At 39.6% G+C, this 27,616-nt stretch overlaps 1 protein-coding gene and 2 long non-coding RNA genes across 5 annotated transcripts in view; 1 reads left to right on the plus strand and 2 right to left on the minus strand.

Annotated features, from left to right (window-relative positions):
• The window catches only part of LOC106083362 (potassium voltage-gated channel subfamily H member 8), a 419,128-nt gene that overhangs the window by 183,072 nt on the left and 208,440 nt on the right, over positions 1-27,616 (minus strand). The gene's annotated exons all lie outside the window — the stretch shown is intronic.
• Positions 7,659-8,217, plus strand: LOC106083363 (uncharacterized). Its single transcript, XR_001220636.2, has 3 exons — positions 7,659-7,776; positions 7,833-8,081; positions 8,147-8,217. It is a non-coding gene; the product is annotated as an uncharacterized LOC106083363 (long non-coding RNA).
• Positions 14,353-15,018, minus strand: LOC131998058 (uncharacterized). Its single transcript, XR_009398517.1, has 2 exons — positions 14,890-15,018; positions 14,353-14,830 (listed from the first exon to the last, which is right to left on the minus strand). It is a non-coding gene; the product is annotated as an uncharacterized LOC131998058 (long non-coding RNA).

A 27,616-nucleotide genomic window follows, 5' to 3' on the forward strand; every position in this document is an offset into this window, starting at 1 on the left:
ATGAGACGTTTGAGTATTTCCTATATTATTGCCCGGCTTTCGGCTAACAGAAACCGGTACTTATGTAGGGACACGATACCAGACATGAACCAACTTAGGGGAGTGATATGGAAAACATTTTACGGATTTTGTAAGTAACAAGGAATTCCTAACTTAAAATTTTTTTTCGAGGTTACTGTTTAGTTTTCTAGATCGCACAACAAGCCTATTACTGATTTAGGTGTATGTCTATAGTGGCATGGGGCGGATTAATATCTGCACCCTCTTTTCAACCTAACGTAACCTAACCTGAGTACGTGGACCTTATTGTACATACACGTTGTCATTGGATTGGGAACAGATCCAAAGAGAAAAACTGTGACATAGTATGAATGTTCTGAGTTTCATGAGAATTTTGAGTTTGATAAGAATTATTCTGGAAGCCCGCCGTATATAGACGGTGTAAATGGTTTCGAATGTAGGTGCGATACACAGGAGGAAATTGTTAATGCTTTTTTACTGGCTAAGTCTAGCGTCATCGTTCGACAGATTTTGCCATACATTATACTATGTTCAGACCAAAGCTGTTTTGATGTTTGATTTTCCCTTTATAATGCCCTGAAAACGATTTTTTTCCTTTACAATTTATAAGAGAAAAACGACTCGTTTGCCACAAAGCATGTAAGCCCAAATAAATGCCTAAATTTTGCTAAATATTTTTACCAACTAAAATTTATAAAATAAACAAAATTTTAGAGAGAAAGCAAAAGAAGTAAGTCTTAAAAATAGTGCAACGTACAATAATAGATATGTTGGAGTGTGTAAAACTGCAAATTCCAAAACAGCTGAACTCATGTGAACGGTTGCGATGTTTTTCAAAATAACATAAGCAAAACGAGTCAATATAGACATAGCATCAGTCATGTAGTTAATAACATACAGACTTTTAGTTCGTTACCTGCACTTTGAAAACATCTAAGGTAAAACCCAAGGCAAGGCGTATTTAATAAGGTGGCCGCATCGGCGAATTGCTACAACAAAGCATTATTTTTGGGAACTCGATATGTAAACAGGGGGAAGAAAATTCGATTTGCCCAGACATTTAAAATTTTCGTCAAATTGGTTTCGACCAATCAGAGCAAGAAGAAAGAAGTTGATTGATTTTTGAGTGTCAAGAAAACACATATTTAAAAATTTTCTTAATACCAATTGGCTCCAGAGGCTTTACCCACAAAACTGGCTGGAACATTGAGGTCCGATCTGTGTGATGTTCATTGCTGTCATGAAAACCTTAGCTGCGAGCTAACGGGCGCGTCCGCAGGTTGCGGATAGTGGAATGCTCCATACGTAGTAGCTGCAACGGCAGTCGTGGACAATCCACGGTATCGAGCGTTGAGTCTCAGTGAGAATCCGGGCGGCATCGACTCTTGCATAAATATTGAGTGCCTATGACGCTCGATATGACAAGGCGGGTAATTGGTGCCTTTAAATAACCAATGGCCACCCTTTTTGCGCTCACCTACAGGAGCCTGACGAGGATCGCCACCTCCACACGAGAATGTGAGTACAACAACAACCCACCAAACCACCATGGCAGGTTTAAATAGTTTTCATAAGGTTTTTTGATAAAAAAAAGTACTGTACCACTATTCCTAATAGAATCGATTGGAACTACGATATCCCTGGTGACAGAAGTTGCATAGACATGATGAGGTCAACTACTTTGCTGTCATTGGCTAGAACAGACGTCTCAGCCATTGTGTCCGTCGTGACAGATCACAGTCTAATCAGAAAACATGCTGGCAAACTGAAGGTTTCCAGCAACGACTTTGCAGAATCTGTGAGAACATCGAAGAATAAGCGACTATAGAACAACTTCCGTGTGTGTGTCCCACACTAGCAGTTAGAAGGAGTTCCACTTTAGGTTCTCATTTCTTTGAGAACCTGTCTGATTTAGCGGATGTGAACATTATTGGACATTTTAAAGCGATCTGGATAATTCAACTAGAAGGCGTCTTCGTTCTTCTGCTCCTGTGGTATCATAAGTGGCAGACTGCCACTTAAACCTAACCTAACCTAACCTTCATAAGGTTATTGTAGCCGTAGATAGCTACCAAATGAATGCTAACAAATGGCTCAAATAGGAAGATTGTGATTCGAGCTCAATGACCACAACTAGGGGTTGTGTACCCCCTTTCGACTCTTGGATATCTGCCGGATTTTCAGGTCATTTGAAAAGGACAGTTAAAGTTGGGCGGGTACAAGGATGACGTTGTCATCATGATGTGTGGCCGTTCAGAGTACATATAGTATGCTGCCAAAATTCTAGGTAACTTGGGGACCTCACCTGTGATGGACTAAATATCCTGAAAGCCGTTGCGCTGGAAACATGGCGAACTAAAGCTTGATTTGTGGGGGTGAGGAGGAGTCATTGACGGTTGAGCACCTATTGTGAGAGTAGGTGTAGGATTATAACTGCACAAAATCTATTTTCCTGTCTAAATTATCTTCATGCAAAAGTCATTTCGCCATTCTTCTTCTCCAGACCTCCTAGCCGTATTGTCATGCATGTTGGCTCCTAATCTTCTTTATTTTAATGTCTGGCATTGTACTGACGTAAAGTTTATCAGCTTTCTTCTGCTATTTTTGAATCTTTCTGGGGTGACACAACAGACCTAAGTTCCCTGAGTGAAACTGATAGTGAATGAGATTGTTGGACACCTGCCATTATATACCCTAAGTTTAAAAAACCATAACAGCAGCAAACACTTTTTATAAGTTATTTATTTTGAAATTTATATTTCTGTAGAGCGAATTCAAAAAAGAGTTGACATATCAAATTCTCTATCTCTCTCTCTCTCTATGGTGACCGCATCGGCACAGCTGATGGAACGTGATATGTCAATTTTAAATTCACCTTATAAAAATATAAACTTCAAAATAAATATTTTATAAATTGATTTCTGTTTTTGCTGCCGTTATTGTTCTTAAGCTTATGTTAAATAATGATAGACGTCTAACAACCTCACTCGCTATCAGCTTCACTGAGGAAACTTAGGTTTATTGTGTCGCCCCCGAAAAAGATTCAAAAAGCGCTGAAGAACACAGGCGAAATGTACGTCGTACAATGCCAACCATAAGAAGGAATACGATAACCAACCATAAAAAGCGATATAAACACCGTCGTTGTGGTGATTGAGCTCTAGTCACAATATTCCTATTCCAGCCCTTTGTTAGCGGAACTTTAATTATCCTGCCAATCAACATCGTATGAACTCAATTCAGGCGTATGAACCCATGTTCAACAGATAGTCATGCATTTGACACATTTGATGTGTGTCAGCGGTGGTTATCCCCGCCTGGCGATATTTGTGAGGTACTATGCCATGTAAAAACTTCTCCTCAAAGGAGGTGTCACACTGCAGCACCCCGTTCGTACTCGGCTATAAAAAGGAGGCCCCTTATCATTGTACTTAAACTTGAATCGGACTGCACTCATTGGTATGAGAGAAGTTTGCCCCTGTTCCTTAATAGAATGTTCATGTGCAAATTTGCATTTAATGTGTGGTCCCAGGTCATAATCGAGACACACGTCGATGCAGTTGAAATCAGTCGCAGCCCAATTGGAATTGAGCCAGCACTACCCTGGTCTTCCTTGGAAGATTATAGGCATACACTTGGTAGCTATTTTACCGCTACAATAACCTAGAGCAAACTATTTAAACCTGTCATCTTTGTGGTTTAGTGGGTAAAGCCTCTGGAGCTGTTGACACTCAAGAATCAATAAACTTCTTTCTTCTTGCTCGGATTGGTCGAAGCAAATTTGCCGAAATTTTTAAAAGTCAAGGCGAATCGAATTTTTTTTTGCCCTGTTTACAAATTTTGGCATATCAAGTTCCCAAAAAAGATGCTTTGTTGTAGCAATTCGCCAATGCGGCCATCTTATAAATATGCCTTGGTAAAACCCATTGCTATTGCATAAACAGATGTCTGCATACTTGAGAAACAATTCTCTGTTCCCGCCATAAAGCTGTATCAGTACGTTTGCGAGGATTTAAAATCCGAGCTTGATAATGCTGACCAAAATTTGCTTATTCTTCTTGATCACTCAAAGGCATTTGATACAGTGGATAATTTTTTTGTTCAAAATCTCTTCTTGTTCTGACCGACTTCCTTATTCGTATCTCGTTAATAGGACTCAATCTGTTTATTCGAAACCTTGTGTTTGTGATGCTTTACCTATTTTAAGAGGAGTACCTTAATGGTCCAAACTTGGTCTTTTACCTTTTTCGGTTATATTAATGGTTTACCACATATTTTGACTCATAGTAATATACATATGTATGCTGACGATGTACAGGATTGCTAAAGTAGTGGCATGGATTCTTTGTCGCAGAGTGTGGATAAGATCAATCGTGATTAAGCTTTGGTCCACACGTGGGCAACAGCCGACGGCTTATTATTAAATCCTGCGTAGTCTTAATGTTAACTGATACTTAAATGTGGCCCTTGATGAGGAACATATTTAGATGCTTTCCACGATCAAAAACCTCGGAATGAGGTTTAGTAGTACTCCGACATGGTATAAACACATCAACATTGTTGTCGGGCTGGTAAACGCTAAGTAGAGAAATTTGTGGCTTACCCATAACTTGATGGCTTTGATAACACGGATTCTGTTGGCTAAAGGTTATATTATGCGGAGTTTTCTATATTGCAGAAAGTAAACGAAAACGGAACGTTGTGTTTAATAATATCACAAGGTATGCTTGTGGTCCGAGACGTTTTGATCGTATATCTCTATATAATGGGCTTCTTTATGGGTTGACTATCGGCAACCTTCTAAATACAAAATCACTTGCGTTCTTACATAAAGTCATTTACTCGAAGAAACCGGTGAATCTTTATGAGAGGCTGCGGTTTGCAAGGTCAAAGAGAAGAAGGAAATTGATTTCTGTTAGTCATCGTAGCCTAGTCTCTGAGTGACATTTCCTTGTACAAGCAGTTCGTTTCCGGAACTCACTTTCATATAACATTCAATTTAATAGCAATGCAATAAATTTAAAGAAAACGATTTCTAAATTCCTTACTTTTAATGTAGTTTACAATACTGTTATAAAATAAAATAATTCCTGGTCAGTTCTAGAAAGCTTCATATTTCTTGAATATTTATTTGGTTTATCTTAATTGTAAATATATTTAATAATAAGATTTTAGTCTTGTTGTATATAAATATAACATTGTTGCCTTATATAGGAACCGATTGGTTGCCTGGCTGATCCGCCCCAGCTCAAACGGCTTAATTCTTAAAATTTGGTACCAATATTGGTTTTGAGTCCTAGCCACGAAGTTTGATGGAATTTATATGTTTAGATACTGAAAAGTACAAAATGGTCAATGCTTGCCCAGCGCGATCGGCAAGGGTTAGAATTATGAAATTTGGCTCAAAATGAAGAGGTTTTTGAATTGAAAAGGTTGGAAGAAAAGAAATTTAAAAAATTTTACTCGAAGCCGAAGAAAATACGCTTTAGTGTCTTCAACGAGTAAACTATCCGGGGCACAACGAAGGCAACTGAAAAGTGTGTACGAGAAGGGCAATCATAGGATTAGAACTGACATTCCTACTACTACTATGAAAGCTAGAAAAATAATGAGGTATCGCTGCGAACCACTGAAAAAGTGCTTCTCGCTTTCAAGTATCCTAGGAATACCAATCTACCTCTCTCTCAATGGAGACTTCAGACAGTATCCTAAGGAAAAGGTATGAAGTAAGGTAGAACAGGCATGAAGGCTTCAAAAAGTCGCCACAGCCATCTCGGAAGGGGAAGATGGTCGTTGAAGCTGAGTATGTAGTAATCGATCCTGGGTTGACGGAACTCTGGTATTGCCATCTGTTAGTTCATTCTATACGGATGGATCAAAAGTAGAGGAGAGAGTGAGTTTGGGAGTCCAAATTGAGGACGCTTGGACTGGGATATGTTTCCGACCGCCTGACCATGGTCCTGCAGCGGAGATATAGGCGATCATAGAATGCGTAAGGTGGCATGGTATTAGAGCGAGGAAGTCGAGTGTGAACATCATTACGGCCAATAAGTTAGCCATCAGATCCTTCCTAGCTGAGTTTCCGTTCTGCGACTAAAGTCGGAATTTCCAACCATTCTTTTGGTCAAATAACTTTTTGTGCGACCTTTTGATATTTACACAATTTTGCCCGTGTGGATTTAGACACGGATACCACTTCATTTTTTCAGGCATGAAATCTACAGAATAAATGAGGTCGGTCTTTTATTCTCGCCTAAAGCAAAGCTCTTCTATCATACACAGTGATACCCGAACGCATCATGGCGGCAAGATTAAATTCAAAATTCTGAAAAATATCTCTTGTACAATTCTAGACGCCAACCCAACCCGATGGCTACGAAACATTGGATCGATTCTACTCCCAACTCGATTCAGTGAAACGCTCTCTACCAAAAGGAGACAATAAACTTGTCATTGACGATTTCAGTGCCAAGGTGGGCAATTACAACAATAATCTGCAATCAATCATGGGATTACAAGGACTTGGCGATACCAGAACTGACAATGACGACATATTGGTTTATTTCTGCGCAAGAATTTATGCCCCCAATAAAGGGCCGTCTTTATTGGAAGCAAAAGAATCTCCCATAAAAATATGCACAAATATACTTGAGAATCACCAAATGGAATCACCGAATACGAATTGACCACGTACTTATAGCAAAATTTTTCTTTCGCTGATGGATGCAGAAACTAGACGTGGAGCTGACATCGATAGTAATCACATGTCCTAAGTGGCCACTTAACGACTCAAACAAAAAGCATAAATTTAAAACTTTTACACCTAAAATACCCTGAAACCGCGCGCGAATACAAGACAACCATAACAGACAAGCTATAAAATAACAACAACCATAAATGGTTAGATGACAGCGGCATGTATGAAGACTTCCACCTTTATCACAGGCGTTGTTAGATGACCCCAAAATCATGAATAAGCGATGGAGCTGGCGAACTATTCGATAATTTTTATAATAAATATCGACAGTATCGATCATTAATCATTAATTTCGTATCACCTATATTAAAAACGAGAATGAGAGCTAAAAATCAAGAGATAAGTTTATATAGAAGCAAAATCAATGCATAGGCCGATTAAACCCAAATTTAATAAAGTCAGTTGGAACCATGACACCAACCATGACAACAGCTGAGTACAATTTTTTCTCGCGAATGCACTATTTTTGAAAAATTTGAATGAAAAAAAAATTCTAGCAAATTTTCAATGAAGCTTATTACCATTAATTTTCGGGACATGTCAGTAGAAAGTTCACGACGTTAGAAGAGCAAGTTTAATACGAATTTTTTTAGTAAGTGGGGAATGAGATATTGTATACATGATCCTGTAAGTGGGAATGTATGAAAATGCACTTTAAGAAATTTTCATTAAAATCTTGTAGAAGATATACTTCCTTACAAAACAATTAGGATGTTTTGTTATAACTTTTTCCATAAATTTCCTTTATCTATACTAATTTAGTCTTTTTTAGGAATTTCTTAAACACATCAAAAACAAAATTCAAATGAATTGTGTGTAGTTAATTGTTTTTGATTAAATTGTCATAAAAATGGTTGATAAATTTATGCCACTCTTTAAATGTGTATGTTTTGTCTGGCATTGCTTGTGTTGGTATATATTTCGGCAGCGGCAGAGGCCGCGGGTTTTGATTTTTCCTTAATTTTAAATTTGGGGCAAATTTATGTGCTCGTATGAGAGTGAGTAAGAGTGTGCGATTGTTGTATCCACACAATCATCGTAATGGAAAGGATAGGAATTTTCGTATGTTTTTGTAGTTGGTCAAGTGTGCGTGTAAAGTGGCGTGTCGATCAATGGCTGTTTGTTTCGTTATTTGGCAGACAGTTCACATTGTTATTTGAAGGAATGACGCTCGGAAGAGAGCAATGAAAAAAATTGTCGCTTGATGTCAAAGATGAACACAAAAAATAAATATAATATAATCAATTAAAGATGTGGAAGAAAAATAAATAAACCGTTGTACCAGTTTGCTTTGATTTTAAAGGTGAATATTTGAAAAAGAAATGTAATTATTTTGCTAAAAAACATATCATTTAATTTTGTCATAAGGAATTTTGTCAAGAAACAACCGCCTTTTTTAATTTATGACGCATCAAATACAACTAAAAGCTAAAAACTTCATTTAATGTAAATTTTATTGAAATTACTCTTAATATTTTATAGTTATAAACTTCAATAAATTGTTTTTTATACCTCCCACCCTAGCCACCCTATGGTATACTTGTTTGCAACTTTTCGAAATATACGTCTAAGACCCAATATCGGTCTATGTTTTGATATAGCTGCCATATGAACCGATTTTGGATCTTGACTTTTTGAGCCACTAGAGGGCACAATTCTTATCCGATTTGGTTGAAATTTTGTATGTGGTGTTTTATTATGACTTCCAACAACTGTGCTGAGTATGGTTGAAATCAGTCCATAACCTAATATAGCTGTCATATAGACCTATCTGGGGTCTTGACTTCTTGAGCGTCTAGAGGGCACGATTTGGATTGAATTTGGATGATTTGGATGAAATTTTGCACCTCGTGTTTCGATATGATTTCCAATAACTGTGCTAAACAAGCTTTAAATCGGTCAATAATCTGATATAGCTGCCATATAAACCAATCTTGAATCATGATTTCTTGAGTGACTAGAGGGCGCAATTCTTATCCGATTTGGCTGAAATTTTGCGTGAGGTGTTTTGTTATGACTTCTAACAACTGTGTCAAATGGTAATCAAATCGATCAATAACCTGATATAACTGCCATATAAACCGATCTGGGATCTTGACTTCTTGAGACTCCAGAGGGCGTAATTATTATGAAATTTTGTACAACGGCTTCGCCCATGACCTTCAATATACTTGTCAAATATGATCCGAATCGGTCTATAGCCTGATTCAGCTGCCATATAAACCGATCTATCTATTTTACTTCTTGAGCCCCTAAAGGTCGCAATTCTTACTCGAATTGGCTGAAATTTTACACAATGACTTCTACTATGGTCTCCAACATTCAATTCAAATTTGGTACAAATCGGACTATAACTTGATATAGCTCCAATATTAAATCAATTATTTTGTTTTATCCTTTGCTTGCCTAAAAGAAGATATCGGGAAAAGAACTCGACAAATGCGATCTATGGTGGAGGGTATATAAGATTCGGCCCGGCCGAACATAGCACGCTTTTACTTGTTTGTTTTAGTTTTAGACATTTTCGGGTTAATATAATTAAAACCACAAGCAACCCTGGCTTTTTGCAGCAAATAAGTATCCAAAGCAGCAGAAAATATATATCCTTTGTAGATAAGATAATAATAATAAGCTAAGATAAGAAAATACCATGCTACGAATATAGTATATCGGGGGAGAGGTTGTCCCCCAGACACTTGGCCCTGAAAAATATCAACATCGTGCTCTTCTTTCAAAAACCATTTATTTAAACCCCATATTGCCATTGGTTTAGGGAAGTTCACACGATGAGGCGTCCCCCAAATATATGGCCAAAAATAGGTTATCAAATTAGTTTTCTAATATTAAATACCACATATTGGCATGGTCGAAAAATTTTTACCCTTTGCGGGTTGTTTTGGGGAAGGGGTGATGCCCTAAATACATGATCCTAAATTTGGATATACCATGCTACGAATATAAATTTGGATATAAAATTCGTATTCTACTCCCAAATACCTTTATTTGAGCCCCATTTTGCGATGGTCACTAAAAAATGCTGCTTGTGGGGTATTTTGGAAAAGGGGCTAACCCCCAAAAATTGGGTATCAATTCTTGCTCTACCCCCAATACCTTTCACTTAATCTCCACACTGACATGGTCGGTAAATGCCCGATTTAGGGGTGTTTTGGGGATTGGGGTGGTCCTCCAAACACTAAGCCCGGAAAATATATTAGCAACGTGCTCTATTCTCATATATTTATTTATCATTTGTTTGAACCCCATATTGCCATTGGCCTCAAAATTGGATATCAAATTCGTTTTATAATCTCATTTAAACTCCTTATTGCAAAAGTCAGCAAATATGTCCGGTTTGGGGTATTGGCCCTAAAAGTTATAAATATTTAGTTCCACTCTCTTTACGACCCAAATAGTCGTGTTGTTCACCACGACTATTTGGATCATAAAGGAAATTCGTCCTATTTGGGGGTTGTTATGGTGGTGGGACGTCCTCTAGACAGTTGGTCCCTAATGTTGATATCAGATACGTGGTCTACTCCCAAATACCTTTAATTTGAGCCCCATATTTCCATAGTCGGCAAACCTGACCGGCTATTTGGGTGTTTTGAGGGATGGGCGGCCACTCAGTGAGTTGGCCTTGGAAATATATGTCGGATTCGTGTTCCACTATAAAAACCCTTTTATTTGAGCCTCATATTGCAAAAGTCAGCAAATGCTTCCTATTTGGGTATTGTTGTGGGGATGGGGTGGCCCCATAGACACTTTTCCCAAATATTGAGATCAGATTCTTGCTTTATTCTTAAAGACCTTTCATTTGAGCTCCATATGGCTATGGTCGTAAATTTGTCCCCTTTGCTGGTTGTTTTTGGGGAGAGGCGGCCCCCCAAACACTTGGTCCCATATTTGGATATCAGATTCTAATTCTCCACTCAGATACCTTTTATTTAAGTACCATATTCCCATGGTCAGTAAATAAGTCCTGTTTGGAGGTGTTTTGGGGAAGCGGTGGACCCCCCGAAACGTGGTCCCACATTTGGATATTAGATTCGTATTCTACTCGCAAATACCTTTCATTTGAGTCCAATATTGCCATGGTCGGTAAATATGTCCGATTTAGGTGTGTTTTGGGGGTTGGGGTGGTCCCCGTAGCACTTGGTTCGACAAATGGATATCAGATACGTTTTCTTATCCTAAATACCTTTCATTTGAGTCCCATATTGTCGTGATTGGTCTAAATATATATTTGGTAGGTTTTAGGGTGGGGCGGCCCATCCGAAATTTGGATACCAAATTTTTATACCTTCCACCATAAGATGGGGGGTATACTAATTTCTTCATTCTGATTGTAACTACTCGAAATATTCGTCTGAGACCCCATAAAGTATATATATTCTTGATCGTCGTGAAATTTTATGTCGATCTAGCCATGTTCGTCCGTCTGCCCGTCCGTCCGTCCGTCCGTCTGTCTGTCGAAACCACGCTAACTTCCGAAGGAGTAAAGCTAGCCGCTTGAAATTTTGCACAAATACTTCTTATTAGTGTAGTTCGGTTGGTATTGTAAATGGGCCATTTCGGTCCATGTTTTGATATAGCTGCCATATAAACCGATCTTGGGTCTTGACTTCTTGAGCCTCTAGAGTGCGCAATTCTTATCCGATTGGGATGAAATTTAGCACGACGTGTTTCGATATTATATCCAACAACTGTGCCAAGTATGGTTTAAATCGGTCCATAACCTGATATAGCTGCCATATAAACCGATCTGGGGTCTTGACTTCTTGAGCCTCTAGAGTGCCCAATTCTTATCCGATTGGAATGAAATTTTGGACGACGTGTTTTATTACGATATCCAACAACTGTGCCAAGTATGGTTCAAATCGGTCCATAACCTTATATAGCTGTCATATAAACCGATCTTGGGTCTTGATTTCTTGAGCCTCTAGAGGGCGCAGTTCTTATCCAATTTGAATGAATTTTGGCACGTAGTACTTTGTTATGATATCCAACAACTGTGCCAAATATCGTGCAAATCGGTTCATAACCTGATAAAGCTGCCATATAAACCGATCTGGGATCTTGACTTCTTGAGCCTCTAGACGTCGCAATTATTATCCGATTTGCCTGAAATTTTGTACGACGGATTCTTTCATGACCATAAACATACGTGTTTATTATTGTCTGAAGCGGTCCATAGCCCGATACAGCACCAATATAAATCGATCTCTCTATTTTACTTTTTGAGCTCACAAAGAGCGCAATTCTTATTCGAATTGGCTGACATTTTACACAGGTCTCCAACATATAATTTAATTGTGGTCCAAACCGGACCATATCTTGATATTGCTCTAATAGCAGAGCAAATCTTTTCTTCCGTCCGTTCGTCCGTCCTGTCGAAAGCACGCTAACTTCCGAAGGAGTACAGCTAGCCGCTTGAAATTTTGCACAAATACTTCTTATTAGTGTAGGTCGGTTGGTGTTGTAAATGGGCTATATCGGTCCATGTTTTGATATAGCTGCCATATAAACCGATCTTGGGTCTTGACTTCTTGAGCCCCTAGAGTGCGCATTTCTTATCCGATTGGGATGAAATTTTGCACGACGTGTTTTGTTATGATATCCAACAACTGCGCCAAGTATGGTTCAAATCATTCTTGAGCGTCTAGATTGCGCAATTCTTATCCGATTGGAATGTAATTTTGAACAACATGTTTTGTTACGATATCCAACAACTGTGCCAAGTATGGTTCAAATCGGTGCATAACCTTATATAGCGGTCATATAAACCGATCTTGGGTCTTGATTTCTTGAGCCTCTAGAGGGCGCAATTCCTATCCGATTTGAATGAATTTTGACACGTAGTATTTGTTATGATATCCAACAACTGTGCAAAGTATGGTTCAAATCGGTTCATAACCTGATATAGCTGTCAAATAAACACATCGGGGGACTTGACTTCTTGAGCTTCTAGAGGGCGCAATTCCTATCCGATTTGGCTGAAATTTCGCAAGACGTTTTTTATTGTTACTTTCAACCACTATGTCAAATAAAATACAAGTCGGTTCATAACCTGATATAGCTGCCATATAAACCGATCTGGGATCTTGACTTCTTGAGCCTCTAGAGGTCGCAATTATTATCCGATTTGCCTGTAATTTTGTACGACGGATTCTTTCATGACCATCAACATACGTGTTTATTATGGTCTGAATCGGTCCTTAGCCCGATACAGCTCCCATATAAATCGATCTCTCTATTTTGGTTGACTCTATTCGAATTGGTTGACATTTTACACAGGTCTCCAACATATAATTTAATTGTGGTCAAAACCGGAGCATATCTTGATATCGCTCTAATGGCAGAGCAAATCTTTTCTTATATCGTGTTTTGCCTAAGAAGAGATGCCGGGAAAAGAACTCGACAAATGCGATCCATGGTGGAGGGTATATAAGATTCGGCCCGGCCGAACTTAGCACGCTTTTACTTGTTATTTTTAGGGTACTATATGAGAGCACACAAAATTTCGCTTAAATCGCATCTCCCATCTCCGAGATCAGGCGTTTCTGAAAATTAAGGTAAGGGGGAGGGTCCGCCCTTATATATAAGGGCTTATAATTTTCATCATGTCTTTACAAGTTCTTAGGTTTTTCTAATTTATTGGAGATAAAATAAGAAAAGATGGTAGAACTAAACTTCAAAAACTTGAAGAGATTCTACGTTATCTCAGTTGTAAAATTTGTTCTTTCTTTGTCCACTAATTGATGTCAAATGACCTAGCGGCAAACATAAGTGAAATATAAAACGTGCTCTCATAGATTAAAGTGTGCTGACTAATATTATATTAACACATTTCTTCACCTAAGATGGGTATAAATTTCATGTTTGGTCCGGTTTGGACCACAATTAAATTATATGTTGGAGACCTGTCTTTGGGGGCTCTGGGAGCTGTATCGGGCTATAGACCGATTCAGACCATAATAAACACGTATGTCGATGGTAATGAGAGGATCCGTCGTACAAAATTTCAGGCAAATCGGATAATAATTGCGACCTCTAGAGTCTCAAGAAGTCAAGATCCCAGATCGGTTTATATGGCAGCTATATTAGGTTATGAACTGACTTGAACCTTATTTGACACAGTTGTTGAAAGTAAGAATAAAATACGTCATGCAAAATTTCATTCCAATCGGATAAGAATTGCGCACTCTAGAGGCTCAAGAAGTCAAGACCCAAGATCCAAGATCAGTTTATATGGCAGCTATATCAAAACATGGACCGATATGCCCCATTTACAATACCAACCGACCTACAATAATAAGAAGTATTTGTGCAAAATTTCAAGCGGCTAGCTTTACTCCTTCGGAAGTTAGCGTGCTTTCGACAGACAGACGGACGGACGGACATGGCTAAATCGACATAAAATGTCGCGACGATCAAGAATATATATACTTTATGGGGTCTCAGAGGAATATTTCGAGTAGTTACAAAGAGAATGACGTAATTAGTATACCCCATCCTATGGTGGAGGGTATAAAAACGAAATGGTTTTATTTGAAATAATTATTTTAAAATTTAAATTAATCTGGCTGATCGTTTCGGGCTTTTAAAATTGAGTTTCCGAGTCCTTTATTTTTTTTCATTACATTGCTAATGTAATTCAAATAATTTGTAATTAAATACTATTTTTTGGAAATTGTTTTCAGATTAACAAGCAGAATATTTCATTTAAAGACATTTTTTAACCAACATTTCTACAGATAAAATTTCAATTAAAATAATAAAACGAGAATTAAGAGAAAATTCATGTAGAATTATATCTTAGAATAGTTTTTGTAGGGTTGTCTGTATGTATAACGAATGGTCAATGAATTCCACTTTGTGGAATATACGATATGGTCAACAGGAAAACTTACGGCAACAACCACTCGTCATGGTGCGCCAAATTCCTCAGAAATTCATAATTTGGTATTCTGGAGAAGCTATTTCTTGGCTCTTTCGCGTAAGTTCTCAAATAAAAAATTATTGGGGGGAATGGGAGATGCACGCTCCCAGTTCCTGAAAACGGAAAATATGCCTCTAAATTAGCAAATTAATAATATATTCATTACATTTACCTCCCAAAAAAATTATTTCCGACTTGTAATTAGACAATATAATTATCAGAAATTTTATTTTATTTGACACCAAAAAATTTCTTAATGTTATTCAAACGATGTTAACAAATTGAACTTTTGTTTTCAAATGAAAAATGTTCTTTCTATTCATAGATATTTGAAAACAAAACCAACTTAATTCGATAAAAATATTCATTTATATTCATATGCAGAGTAACATCAATCTAGAGGCTAACAATTCTTACACTTCCAACTATTTAAGTCTGATAGATTATTTATTTTTTATTCCTGCACAACAAGACAAATCTTATATTTAAAAATCAATTTGTGTTTAGGTAGTAGGTTTGTAGGTTGTGTAGGTTTGTTTGTATGTTTGTGTGTTCCTTATAGACTCAGAAATGGCTGAACCGATTTTCGTGAAATTTTCACAGATGGTGAATTATGATCCCGTGGTGAAAATAGGTTGCTACATTTTTTGGTATCTGAAGGGGGGCGGACCCTCCCCCTTACCCTAATTTTCGGAACGCCTGATCTCGGAGATGGGTGATGCGATTTAAGTGAAATTTTTTGTGCTCTCATATAGTACCTTAAAAATAAAAATTTGGTATCCAAATTTCGGATGGGGTACCTAGGGGGGCCGCCTCACCCTAAAACCTACCAAACATATATATAGACCAATCACAATATGGGACTCAAATTAAAGGTATTTAGGATAATATAACGTATCTGATATCCATTTGTCGAACCAAGTGCTGGGGGGACCACCCCAACCCCCAAAACACCCCTAAATCGGATATATTTACCGACCATGGCAATATGGGACTTAAATGAAAGGTAATTGCGAGTAGAATACGAATCTGATATCCAAATGTGGGACCACGTTTCGGGAGGGGTGGACCTCTTCCCCAAACAGGACTTATTTACTGACCATGGGAATATGGGGCTTAAATAAAAGGTACTTAAGTAGAGAATTAGAATCTGATATCCAAATATGGGACCAAAAACCTCCCCCAAAGGGGACAAATTTACGACCATAGCCATATGAGGCTCAAATGAAAGGTCTTTGGGAGTAAAATACGAATCTGATCTCAATATTCGGGAAAAGTATCCATGGGGCCACCCACCCCCACAACAATACCCAAATAGTAAGTATTTGCTGACTTTTGCAATATGAGACTCAAATATGAGGGTTTTTAGAGCGGAACACGAATCCGAAGTATATTTTCAAGGCCAACTCACTGAGTGGCCGCCCATCCCCCAAAACACCCCAAGCCGGTCATGTTTGCCGACTATGGAAATATGGGAGTAAACCACGTAGTTGGGAGTAGACCACGTATCTGATGTCAACATTAGGGACCAACTATCTACGGGACGTCCCACCACCATAACAACCCCCAAATAGGACGTATTTGTTCACCTAGACAATTTGGGTCATAAAGAGAGTGGAACTAAATATTTATAGTTTTTAGGGCCAATACCCAAACCGGACATATTTGCTGACTTTTGCAATAAGGAGTTTAAATGAGATTATAAAACGAATTTGATTTCCAATTTTGAGGCCAATGGCAATATGGGGTTCAAATAAATGATATATAGATATATGAGAATAGAGCACGTTGCTGATATATTTTCCGGGCTTAGTGTTTGGGCTACCACCCCAATCCCCAAAAAACTTCTAAATCGGGCACATTTACCGACCATGTCAGTGTGGAGATTAAGTGAAAGGTATTGGGGGGTGGAGCAAGAATTGATACCTATTTTCGGGACCAATTTTCTGGTCCCAAAATACCTTTCCCAAAATACCCCACAAGCAGCAATTTTTTAGTGACCATCGTAATATGGGGCTCAAATAAAGGTATTTGGGAGTAGAATACGAAATTGATATCCAAATGTAGGACCATGTATTTAGGGCATCACCTTCCCCAAAACATCCCGCAAAGGGTAAAAACCTATTTTGGCCCATGTGTTTGGGGGACGCCTCATCGTGTAAACTCCCCTAAACCAATGGCAATATGGGGTTTAAATAAATGGTTTTTGAAAGAAGAGCGCGATGCTGATATTTTTTCAGGGCCAAGTGCCTGGGGGACCACCTCACCCCCGAAAACACCCCTAAATCAGATATCATGAGAGTAGCGGGCTGAAATAACGTATTTTAAGAATGGAGTACACCTTACATCCAAACATAAACTCGTAGACCAATAAAGATCATATGGGATTCGGACGAAGGCACTTATATTGTTAAACAATCAGATATCATGAGAGTAGCGGGCTGAAATAAAGTATTTTAAGGATCGAGTACACCTTACATTCAAACTTAAATTCGTAGACCAACAAAGATCAAATGCACTTATATTGTTAAACATTTAGTCAAGCGATATACTATTTTTGAAGCATGGTATTTCACTAAAAGCTCTTTAATTGTCGAAAATAAATATTCCAAGGAAACTTTTGTTCCATATAAAGTAAAAGAAGGCGCATCGGAGCGGTCCCGGGTCAGATAGTAGTCTTATAAATTACAGTCCAGGATGGCTACTGTTTTCACAGCGTGCATGGGACTAGCATATACTCCTGGCAGGAGGTAAGGGTGGTATTTTGTACCCAAGCCCAGCAAGTCAAGTTATGCGACACCAAAGGCTTCGGGTTAACCAAGTTTATTGACGGCAGTCCTCTGGCCTTCACTGCCAAATCGTCTGCCCTTTCATTTCCCCTTACGCCGTTATGGCCCGGCACCCAAACGATGCGTATTTTCCCATCCTCAGAGAAGGCGTTAATCTCCTTCTTACACTGCAAGACTGTTTGTGACCTTACCGTCCTGGTTGTTATTGCCCTAATGGCAATTCTACTGTCGGTAAAGATGTTCAGACTCGACGTCCTCGCGTTAGCACCACACCACTTCACGCATTCCGTGATCGCCCGGATCTCCGCCTGCAGGACCGTATTATGGTCAGGCAGTTTAAAACAGATTTCAGTCCCTGGGTTTTCAATGTGAACCCCCAGGCCCACTCTGTCCTCTAGCTTTGATCCATCCGTGTAACATGATCTTCCAGATGGCAATACTAGGGTTCAGTCAATCCAAAGCTGTGCCGATGGCAGCAGTCCCTCGCACTCAACTTCAAAGTTCATCTCAGGGATCCGATCGAAAACCTCTTCCCTCCCTTCCAGGATTCCTATTGTCGCTTCGATTATACTGCGATGGTATGAGCTGCTTCCATCGCAGTCTCATATCAATGGGTCGGATATCTAGAATAGTCTCCAGTGCCCTAGTGGGGTGGTCCTCATAGCTTCGCCTATGCCAAGACAACATGTTCTTTGAACCTGTTGCATGGTCCTTATGTTGCACTTTTTCTCCATAGCAGTCCAACAAACTACTGAGGCGTAAGTAAGTATTGGTCTAATCACGCTCCTGTTGAGCCAGTGGACTATCCTCAGATTCAGGCCCCATTTCGATCCTACGGCCCGTCTACATAGTGTCCAACATCTGTGAGCCTTCTCAGTACGCTCCAGAATGTGACACTTCCAATTCAGTTTCCTGTCCAAGATCACACCTAAGTATTTGACCTTGTCAGATATCGAAATCGTCTTATTGAGGAAATGTGGTGCGTTAAATTGGTCCACCTTCGTCTTCCTTGTGAACAGGCATATTTCAGTCTTCTCTGGGTTAGCATTAAGACCTCTGGGTCTAACCCAGTCATGCCATATGCAAGACCGTTTCGGCCCTTCTGCGTAGCTCGTTCGGATCCTTATCTTCTAGAAGTATTATAGCATCGTCTGCGTAGCAGACGGGTTCAAATGCCTCCTCAGTCAGCATCCGTAATAGGTCATTTATGGTGGTCACCCATAGGAGTGGCGATGAAATGCCCACCTGCCCTGTACCACTTTCTCCCTTATATTTATGCCATTGGACACACAATTTCACCACCTGTTCCTTAGCATATGGTTTATCCAGTCTCTTAGGACCGGGACCACCCGGTACTGGTCTAAGGATTCGATCAGTGAGTCGGTCCGCACATTGTTAAAAGCCCCTCGATGTCAATGCACACCGCCATACGTTTTGGCATCGAACGATTCTTCTATTTTATGCACAACCTCGTGCAGGGTAGTCTCCACCGACATTCCCTTGACAGTTCGCTGGATGTCATACACTTTGAGCAGTTCGCTGGATGTCATAGATTGAATAGAAAGGACGTAATGCTTATGGGTCTGTAGGCCTTTGTGTGTGTGGTGTCGCATAACTTGCCTTGCCGGGCTTAGGTATAAACACCACCCTTGTTTATCGGATTCGACGCTGGCTGTGCCTTTCTAAACCTAATGTAGCGATGGTGAGAGAAACAGTTTTTCATGGAGACCCTCCAATCCTGAACCTCATCGATCAGATTTTCGGAACATTACGTCACATCTAATACCTCCTCCCTAATCAGTGTGTTACCAATATGAAGTGTTATTAGGTCGTTAGTATTCAAGAACTCTGTCAGGGCTTGGCCCCGCTTATTAGTATGGGTGCTGTCCCACGAAATGTGGTGAGAGTTCGCATCGCACCCTAATAGCACCTCGTCTGTTTTGCTTTCCTCACCAGCCGTTGCAGCTCCGACGTGGGTGGCGGTGTCAGAGAGTTGGAAGGTAGATAAAGTGATACCAGGTCTCACCACTGTTGCATCCGACGTTGACAACTCTGGGGAAAATATATAATTCAAATTTCTATGACAAATAACGCAGGTCCTCGGCCTAGTACTAGTGTTGGTAGTTGATATGGTTTAGTTCAGAGACTTTGTTCCGAGTCGTCCATGGCTCCTGAAATAAGGCAATATGAATCTTGCCCTTGCTAATTTTCTCCATCAGAGCGTGTGTAGCAGTCTCGCTCCTCTGGAGGTTTATCTGGATTACCTCAATCATTGGTGCTCCGGTAAATGGGCATCTTGGGAGTAGGTGATGATCTCATCGTCTGCTCCCTGTTCTTTAGACTGCATTGACTTTCCTGTCACTGCACTGCCTGATGTCATCGTTTTAGGTTCATTGCCTAGTCTAGTCTTCGACTTTTTATAAAGTCGGTAATGTTTCCATCGTCGGGTCCCTGTTCGCTAAGCTTTATTGGGTTTCCATTCGCTGTTCTGCGTGGTGTTTCAATACTAGGATCTTTGCCTATCTGAAGTAAATGGGTTTCTTGGGAGTAGGTGATGGTGATCTTAGCTAAACTCGTCACGGAGACTTGATCAATGCCAACCACAAAGAGAGTTCTTTCCTCCATCTCCTCACTGTGGAAGACCTCCCACTTCTCCGCGACCAAACCTTCGTTTTGCTTGCCCAAGAATCCCAACATGCGTTCCGTCGCAAATTTAGTGCCCCATCCCGTTATGAAGACCGTAGCCTTTGTGAGCTGGGGGATATCCACCTTTCTCACAAGGTCGAGCTTTGCGCCCCCAGGGAGCGTGGATACCTCTGACGAGCTGTTTGACGGCATAAATTCATTCCGCCGACGCAAAACACAGCGTATAGATGTCCCATCTAAACTTGCAGCTCATCATTTGTATGGGTGGACCCTCTACAAAGTTCCACACATCTTCAAAAATCCGATCGTTAACCAGATCCTCCACTTGGGACCGATGATCTGGTGGAATCCTACCGGATGCACAGCCGATATTGATGACTGCATAAGTCAGCTCATCTCTGATGTGCTTCCTTGCCACTCTCGCGTAAAAGGGCGGCTCCTTACCATTCTCAGCGACCATCTTCCCCTTCCGTGATGGCTTTGGCCTTAAGGAAGTCACAGTCCTCCATGAAGACTCAGAGGCCGTGCGCGCTTCCTTCGTTCCTGTTCCAACTTTGTCCACCTCCGCAGGACACAGTCTGGAGTCTCCATTGCGGAATGGCTGGCTTGGTTTTCCCAGAATACTTGAAAGCGGGGAGCTCTTTTTCTTCTTCAGTATTTTAGCAGTGTTATGCTCTTCGGGAGATCTGATTCTTTTTCCAGCTTCCGTAGAAATGCTTGGAATGTCAGTTCTATCACTTCCAGCATTCTGCACATTTGCCCGATTACGCTGCCGGTACATACTCCTCTGTCTCCTTCGTCGTGCACCGGATCGCTTTCTCGGTCTGCTTGTGAGCTTAGCAAAGCCATCGCTCACTTCTGCCCTCATCTCTCGATTCGGCTGCGATGACTGTTTCATTGGCACAGTCGCTGTCTGAATCCGAGTCAGAAACTACACCTTTACTTAAAGGCTGGGGACGAACTGTGCATCCCTTCTGGTTTATCCGTCTCTTCCTCATTTATTAGTCTGACGTCTAGTGTGCGCTTGAAGCATTACTCTCGACTACAGGTGCCAAGGCACCCACACCTATAGGAGGGGAGGACAACATGCTGCGGTCTGACGCCACCACCGCAGATGTTGAGTCTTTAGAGGCCTACTCCAAAATGCTTTAAAATTTTTTTATTTATTTATTTTTTATTTGAGGAGCGAAACAAAAACACGTTCGCTTCACTCAACGGCTACAATACAATTCTTACTTACGCTCAGTAGTTTGGTGAACTGCGATCAAATCACCTTAAATTTGCTGCTAAATATTTTTGGGCGATAAATTCAAGATTTATTATTTGAAGGTATAGGATTCTTAAATTAATGCGCTTTAATTCTGGAAGGCACAAATGTTGATTGCAGTTATGCGTTTATATGTGTATTGCACGACGAAGTTTTACATTGTCTTAGATCAGTCAAGTCTTATGCTATTGGTCTTGACAGCTTACCCAAGATTCATTAGAACATTAGTTCCTTACCTTCTACCTTATTTTACTCATCTAGTTAATTCAGTTCTAACCTCTAGTGCATATCCGACTATTTGGAAAATATCAAAGATAATCCCAATCCCTAAATCGAATAGTGAATTCCGTCCGAATGAAAGTTTGCGAGAAGATATTGCATAAGCAAATGTTCATGAATCTTTGTTGTCCGATAGACAATCCGGTTTATGTGCCTATCATAGTTGCGTTAGTGCATTAGTTGAAGTTTCGGAATCAGTTGGAAGTGAAATTGATGATGGCAATGTTAGATTTCTCGTCCTACTAGATCATTCAAAGGCTTTCGACTCGCTCAAAACTCATAACTTATATATGAAGCTCAGGAAATTTTTAAATTTCAGCTATACTCCTATCAAATTGGATCAATCATATCTTAGTAATCGGCAACAGTCTGTGTACGTAGGGGATTCAATATCAGTGCCAATTCTAGGAAGTCCCGCAAGACTCAATAATTGGTCCGCTCCACTTTTTTCGTCCACTAGTGAAGCCAAATCCACTGAAACAGCCCTTCACAATCTGGTCGGCTACATAGAGCGCTCTCTCGCTTTCAAGGAATATACAATGGTAGCATTTCTTGACATTGACTGTGCTTTCAATAATGTCAAACCGACGTCAATCATGAAGGAGTAGGAGTTTCTAGGCCTCAACTCTACCGTAAGAAAGTTTATTAATAACTTATGTACTAAATGAAGCATTTTGGAAGGCTTGGGATCTGTGGATCTAAAAAGATGGGTCAGCTGAGGATCGCATCAAGGAGGTGTACTGCCTTCATTACTTTGGAATTTAGCATTTAACAATATGTTATTATCTCTAGAAGAAAAAGGCGTAAAAGTAGTCGCGTATGCTGATGACGTCGCAACTGCGGAAAGGAGAAAGTTTCCCAGCACTCTTAGAGATATCCGATGTTTCAGGCAGTGAATTACACTCTACCTATGCCGCTTTTGGATAAAAATTTCTGTACCACTATTCCTGATAGAACCGATTGGAACTACGATATCCCTGGTAGCAGAAGACTTCTATACGAATGGTTCCAAACTAAAGGACCAGGTGGACTTTGGGGTGTACTCTAAAGATATAGAACTGGTCATATCGAAAAGTTTACCCGACCACTGCAGTGTGTATCAAGCAGAGATCCTTGCAATTAAGGAAGTGGTGAAATGGCTAAGATATAATGTCATTACGACAATTGGCATAAATATCTTCTCAGACAGCCAGGCAGCCATTAAATCCCTCGACTGTTGCAGATCTCTCAGATGGCGGAACAGTTCAAAATTTACCTGTTCAGGGTGCCGGGCCACAAAGATATCCCAGGGAATTGTAAAGTGGAAGAACTTGCGAGGCTAGGAACTACCCTACACATTCCAGGGACACTGGAATCTGTGGGTATGCCTCTAGCGACATGTAAGCTAAGTTTTCAGGTTTTCAGGATCAGGCTCGAAGGGCAACAAATGATAGATGGTCACAAAGAGGGGGCTGTGAGCATTCCGAAACTATGTGGCCTAATCTAGACTCGAAGAGCTCTACTGCTTTGCTGTCATTAACTAGAACTGACGTCTCAGTCATTATGTCCGTCATGACAGGTCACTGTCAACGGCTTTTGCAGAAGCTGTGAGGGCATCGAAGAAGAAGAGACTATAGAACACCTTCTGTGTGTGTGTCCCACACTAGCAGTTAGAAGGAGTTCCACTTAGGTTCTCATTTCTAGTATAACCTTTCTGATATAGCGAATTCGCAAGTTATTGGGCTTTTTAAAGCGATCTGGATGGTTCAACGGTAGGAACTAGAAGGCACCTTCCTTCTTCTGTTCACAAAACTTATTACAGCTTTAAAGTTTATTTGAAATCTGGAAAATCTGTCAAATAGACTTATTTTAGAGCTGCAATAAATTTTGTGTAACGAGGCAGCAAGAGCCGACGGCTGAACTATTTAAGACCGGGGGCGACACGCTAATAATGCGTATGCATCAGTTTGTCTGATTGTCTGAATATGCCAAATACAGAAGAATAAGCCTCCTCCCCACAGGAGGAACTCTGCAGGATAACACTTTCTGAAACACGTTCCTCAGCAAGAATAGGAAAGAATCTCTCTGAACCATTTAATACCAAACCAAGTTGCAGGCAAGGAGACAGCCTATCGTGTGATCTCTTTAATAACCTGCTGGAGAAGATTATACGAGATACAGATGTGAAAAGATATGGCACACTACTCACAAGACAGCAAATGCTACTCGCCTATGCCGACGGCATCGATATCATAGGTCGGTCACCGGAAGTAGTAATTGCAGCCTTTGAAAGAATCGAAAGGGAATCAGTGAAAATGGGTCTGGAGTAAATAACGATAAAACGAAATGGATGGTATCATCGCCAAAAACGCCCCGTACAACCGAACAGATACAACTTTGAGATAGGAAGTAACTTTATCTACCTCGGAACCGCCGTAACCGAAACGGAATAAAGCGAAGAGTAATACTGGCAAACAGATACTGCTTTGGATTAAGTAAGCAGTTTAGGTTAGGCAGATACTACCCCTTTTGTTATATGGTTCTGTGGCATAGGTACTTGGGAAATCAGACGAGGCAGTGGTTGGAGTGTTTGAAAGAAAGATTCTTCGTAAAATATATGGACCTGTTAGCGATAATGGGGAATATAGGCGACATTTGAACCACGAGCTGTATGACGACGATAGCATAGTTACACGTATCAGAATACAACGGCTACATTGGATAGGTCATGTTGTCAGAATGGATGAAGAAGCTTCAACAAAGAAGTCTTTGGAAGGCAAACACGGTGGTACACGCAAATGGAACGACCAAAAGCCCGATGGAAAGATTATGTCGCGGGAGACACCTCGAAACTATTAAGGCGGTTATGTAAGAAATAAAATCACAAATATAAGGACATAATAAATGGTATATTTTTGACGTCATTGATGTTTTCTTTTTTGGTCTTTGAATCGCCTTGAAGGAAACAAACAGCATTTGCTTTTTTTAAATATTTATTTTTAAAATGACAAAAAAATTTTTCTATATTAAATCTGAATAATGAATGAAAAATTTCGAATGTGTACATAAAACTAAAAATTCAATGTCAACTAGATGGTAGATTTCGAAAAAACAAAGAATAATTTAAACAAGTAGATAAAACTAAAAAGTCAATGTGAATTAGACGGCAGTTTTCCAAAAAACAAATTATAATTTACACAAGTAGTATAGTATATTAGTTTGTAAAACAAGATATACACTAGATTATGGAATACCCACACGCTCCAAACACTTTTGAAAGGCCAAACAAAACGATCACTTATCTGCTTTAGAGTTGACCGTGAATCTGGATGCGACAAGTTGTGCAGTGTTTTGATAACGTCATAGTGGACATAACAAATGTCCGTAGTATGTTGTAATCCAACTGGCGAAGCTATATTGGGGATGCTTTCTCAAGTCGCTGGACGAAAGCAAACGTCAAAGTCTTATGATCAGTGAAATTGGAAAACTGCTGAAAACTCCAAGAGGCACCCTCTTAATACCAAATGCTGAAGAATGACTCCCATGCCAATGTTTGATGCATCGACCCACAAAGAAGTTGGAGCTCATTCAACAGGGTACGCGAGAAACGTAGCATTTGAAAGCTGATCTTTGTAACATTGGAAAGCATTTCTGAGTTCATCCGTCCACACAGCTTTGCGCTTGTCTCGCTTCGGGCGCACAAAAATGTCATCGATATACATGTAACAAAAATTTAATCCTCGAAGAGCATCATTCTTGAAGCGCTGGAAGGTTTGTCGAACGTTCCACAACTTTACTTTATTCAATGGCCTATAATGTCCACAAGGCCTCCATTCGTTGTTAGATTTGGGTTCCAAGTGCAGCGAACTTGCCAACTACTTTTCGGAGGACGACAAATTTCTATTTGTTACATATACTCGAATTCTTTATTCACAATATTCAGTTTCTCAGGCGGCAATCTTCTTAGTTTGCTGTAAATAGGTGGGCCTTTCGTTGCAATGCAATGTGTTGCAGATTGCTTAATCTGAGGTAGTTAGTTTCTTATCAATGAGTCAACGCCTTTTTACATCAACTAGCGAATCAAAATTTTCTGAAAAATCAGAACCGGTAATAGGCTGTGAAATGTCGGCTACAACAAATGGCCACACAAAATCACGCCGTAATCCAAGATTTAGTTTGAAAATCTTCGTGCCGTATGCTCTGATTGCTGTACCTAGCGGAGATGTTCGCCATTCGTCAATTAACAATTGACACATCTACCGCAACATTGCAGATGGCTTTCTGTCGCCTAAATTAATTTTGTGAATTTCTTACCGGGAGTAGTCATACCTTGTCGCAGCTCCAGATATTTCCGAGTCTTTTGCTGTATTCGGCCTTTCCACACAAAACGGCTACTGATTTAATAAAGTTCCTCTACCTGGCCATTGTTGGGCATTGAAGTGCGGTTGATACCACAGCTGGCCTTTCACAAAATAGCGATTTTAAAATCAAAATAACACAGAATTGAAATTTATTTTACTGGAAAGTGTAAATTATCGCAATTTTACTCAAAGGTGCAAAGAGTTGTGACGGACGACCAAAGAAAACAGCTGTGTTTATTTTTTCTGGCAAATAGTGGTTTTAAGCGGTTGCCACCTTTTATAACGCTGGTATGTAAATGCACAGCTTATTATAATCCCAGAAAAAGAGGAAGAATACCAGTTGCGCCTAAACACACACTACATATTTTGGAAATATTGCCAGTTCCACCTAATTTCTTAGTCGTCATTGCATTAACGTCGCTAAATCTAGGACCAAAACTTGGACTCTAAAAGCATGTCAACGCCACCAGTTAACTCACCGTACAACACAAGTAACACAGTGGGCCTCATCGAACAAAAAGCTAAGCGAAAACTGATGGAGACTTCTCCTGAAAACCCGGTAATTGTAGGAAACATGCCAACCATGGAGCTTATGAAAATGATGCAGGATTCAATGTCAAAATTGCTAGACGAGAAATTAGAAAATCTCCCAACTAAATCAGACATCACCGACCTAAAAAACAACATTGAAGGGGTTAAAGACGACATTAAGCGCTTAAAAATCGAAAACGAAGAATTAAAGGCAGAGGTGCAAAAGCTTAGAGAAGATAAGGAGGAAGACAAAAAAAGACTTCAAAAACTGGAAGACCAATTGGGAAGAAACAAGTTAATTGTGAGAGGTCTACCTTACCAGAAATCGTTGCATGGGGCAGTCAAGAAACTTTTCAATGGAAACCTGAAGATGAGCATTGAACCGGAAATCGACTTTATAAAAAAAGTGCAGGAGACAAATGAGAAAATGACAGTTTTAGTGGAATTCAAGTCAACCAAAACAGTGGCTGATGTCCTTAGAAATACTAAAATGTTAGCTGGTACATCCATATTTATTGAACGCGATTTGAGTGGTGTTAGGCTGCAGAGAAAGAAGATTATGTTGCTTCTAAAAAAAGAATTGCAGAAGCACAACGGAGAAAAAAGGATTGGAGTCAGAGGAGAGCAGTTGGTACTGGATGGAAGAAGCTTTTATTGGAACAATAAAAATGAACTAATGAGTGGCCAAAACAATGGTATGAAAATTTTGCAAAGCATCTTTGGTAACAGTATTGAAAATATAGATTTAAGTTATGAACACTTTGTCGAAATTTTATCTTCAAAAAACTACTAAAAGCAAACACTTTTTCCAACAACAATAATAATACTAGTAATAATATAAATATTAAGAATAAAAATACCGAGGTGAAAGATGATTTTATATTAAAAATTGTAGCATACAATGTCCATGGGTTAGCTAGCAAAAATCTTCATCAGAGTTTTTACGAATATATAGAAAACTTTCATATTTTTATACTTTCCGAAACACATGTCGAATTGAAAAATCAAGAAAACTATACGAAAAAATTTAAAAATTTCAAAATCTAT

Source organism: Stomoxys calcitrans, chromosome 5 (genome assembly GCF_963082655.1).
Source record: "Stomoxys calcitrans chromosome 5, idStoCalc2.1, whole genome shotgun sequence".
In the NCBI taxonomy this organism is placed as follows: domain Eukaryota; kingdom Metazoa; phylum Arthropoda; class Insecta; order Diptera; family Muscidae; genus Stomoxys; species Stomoxys calcitrans.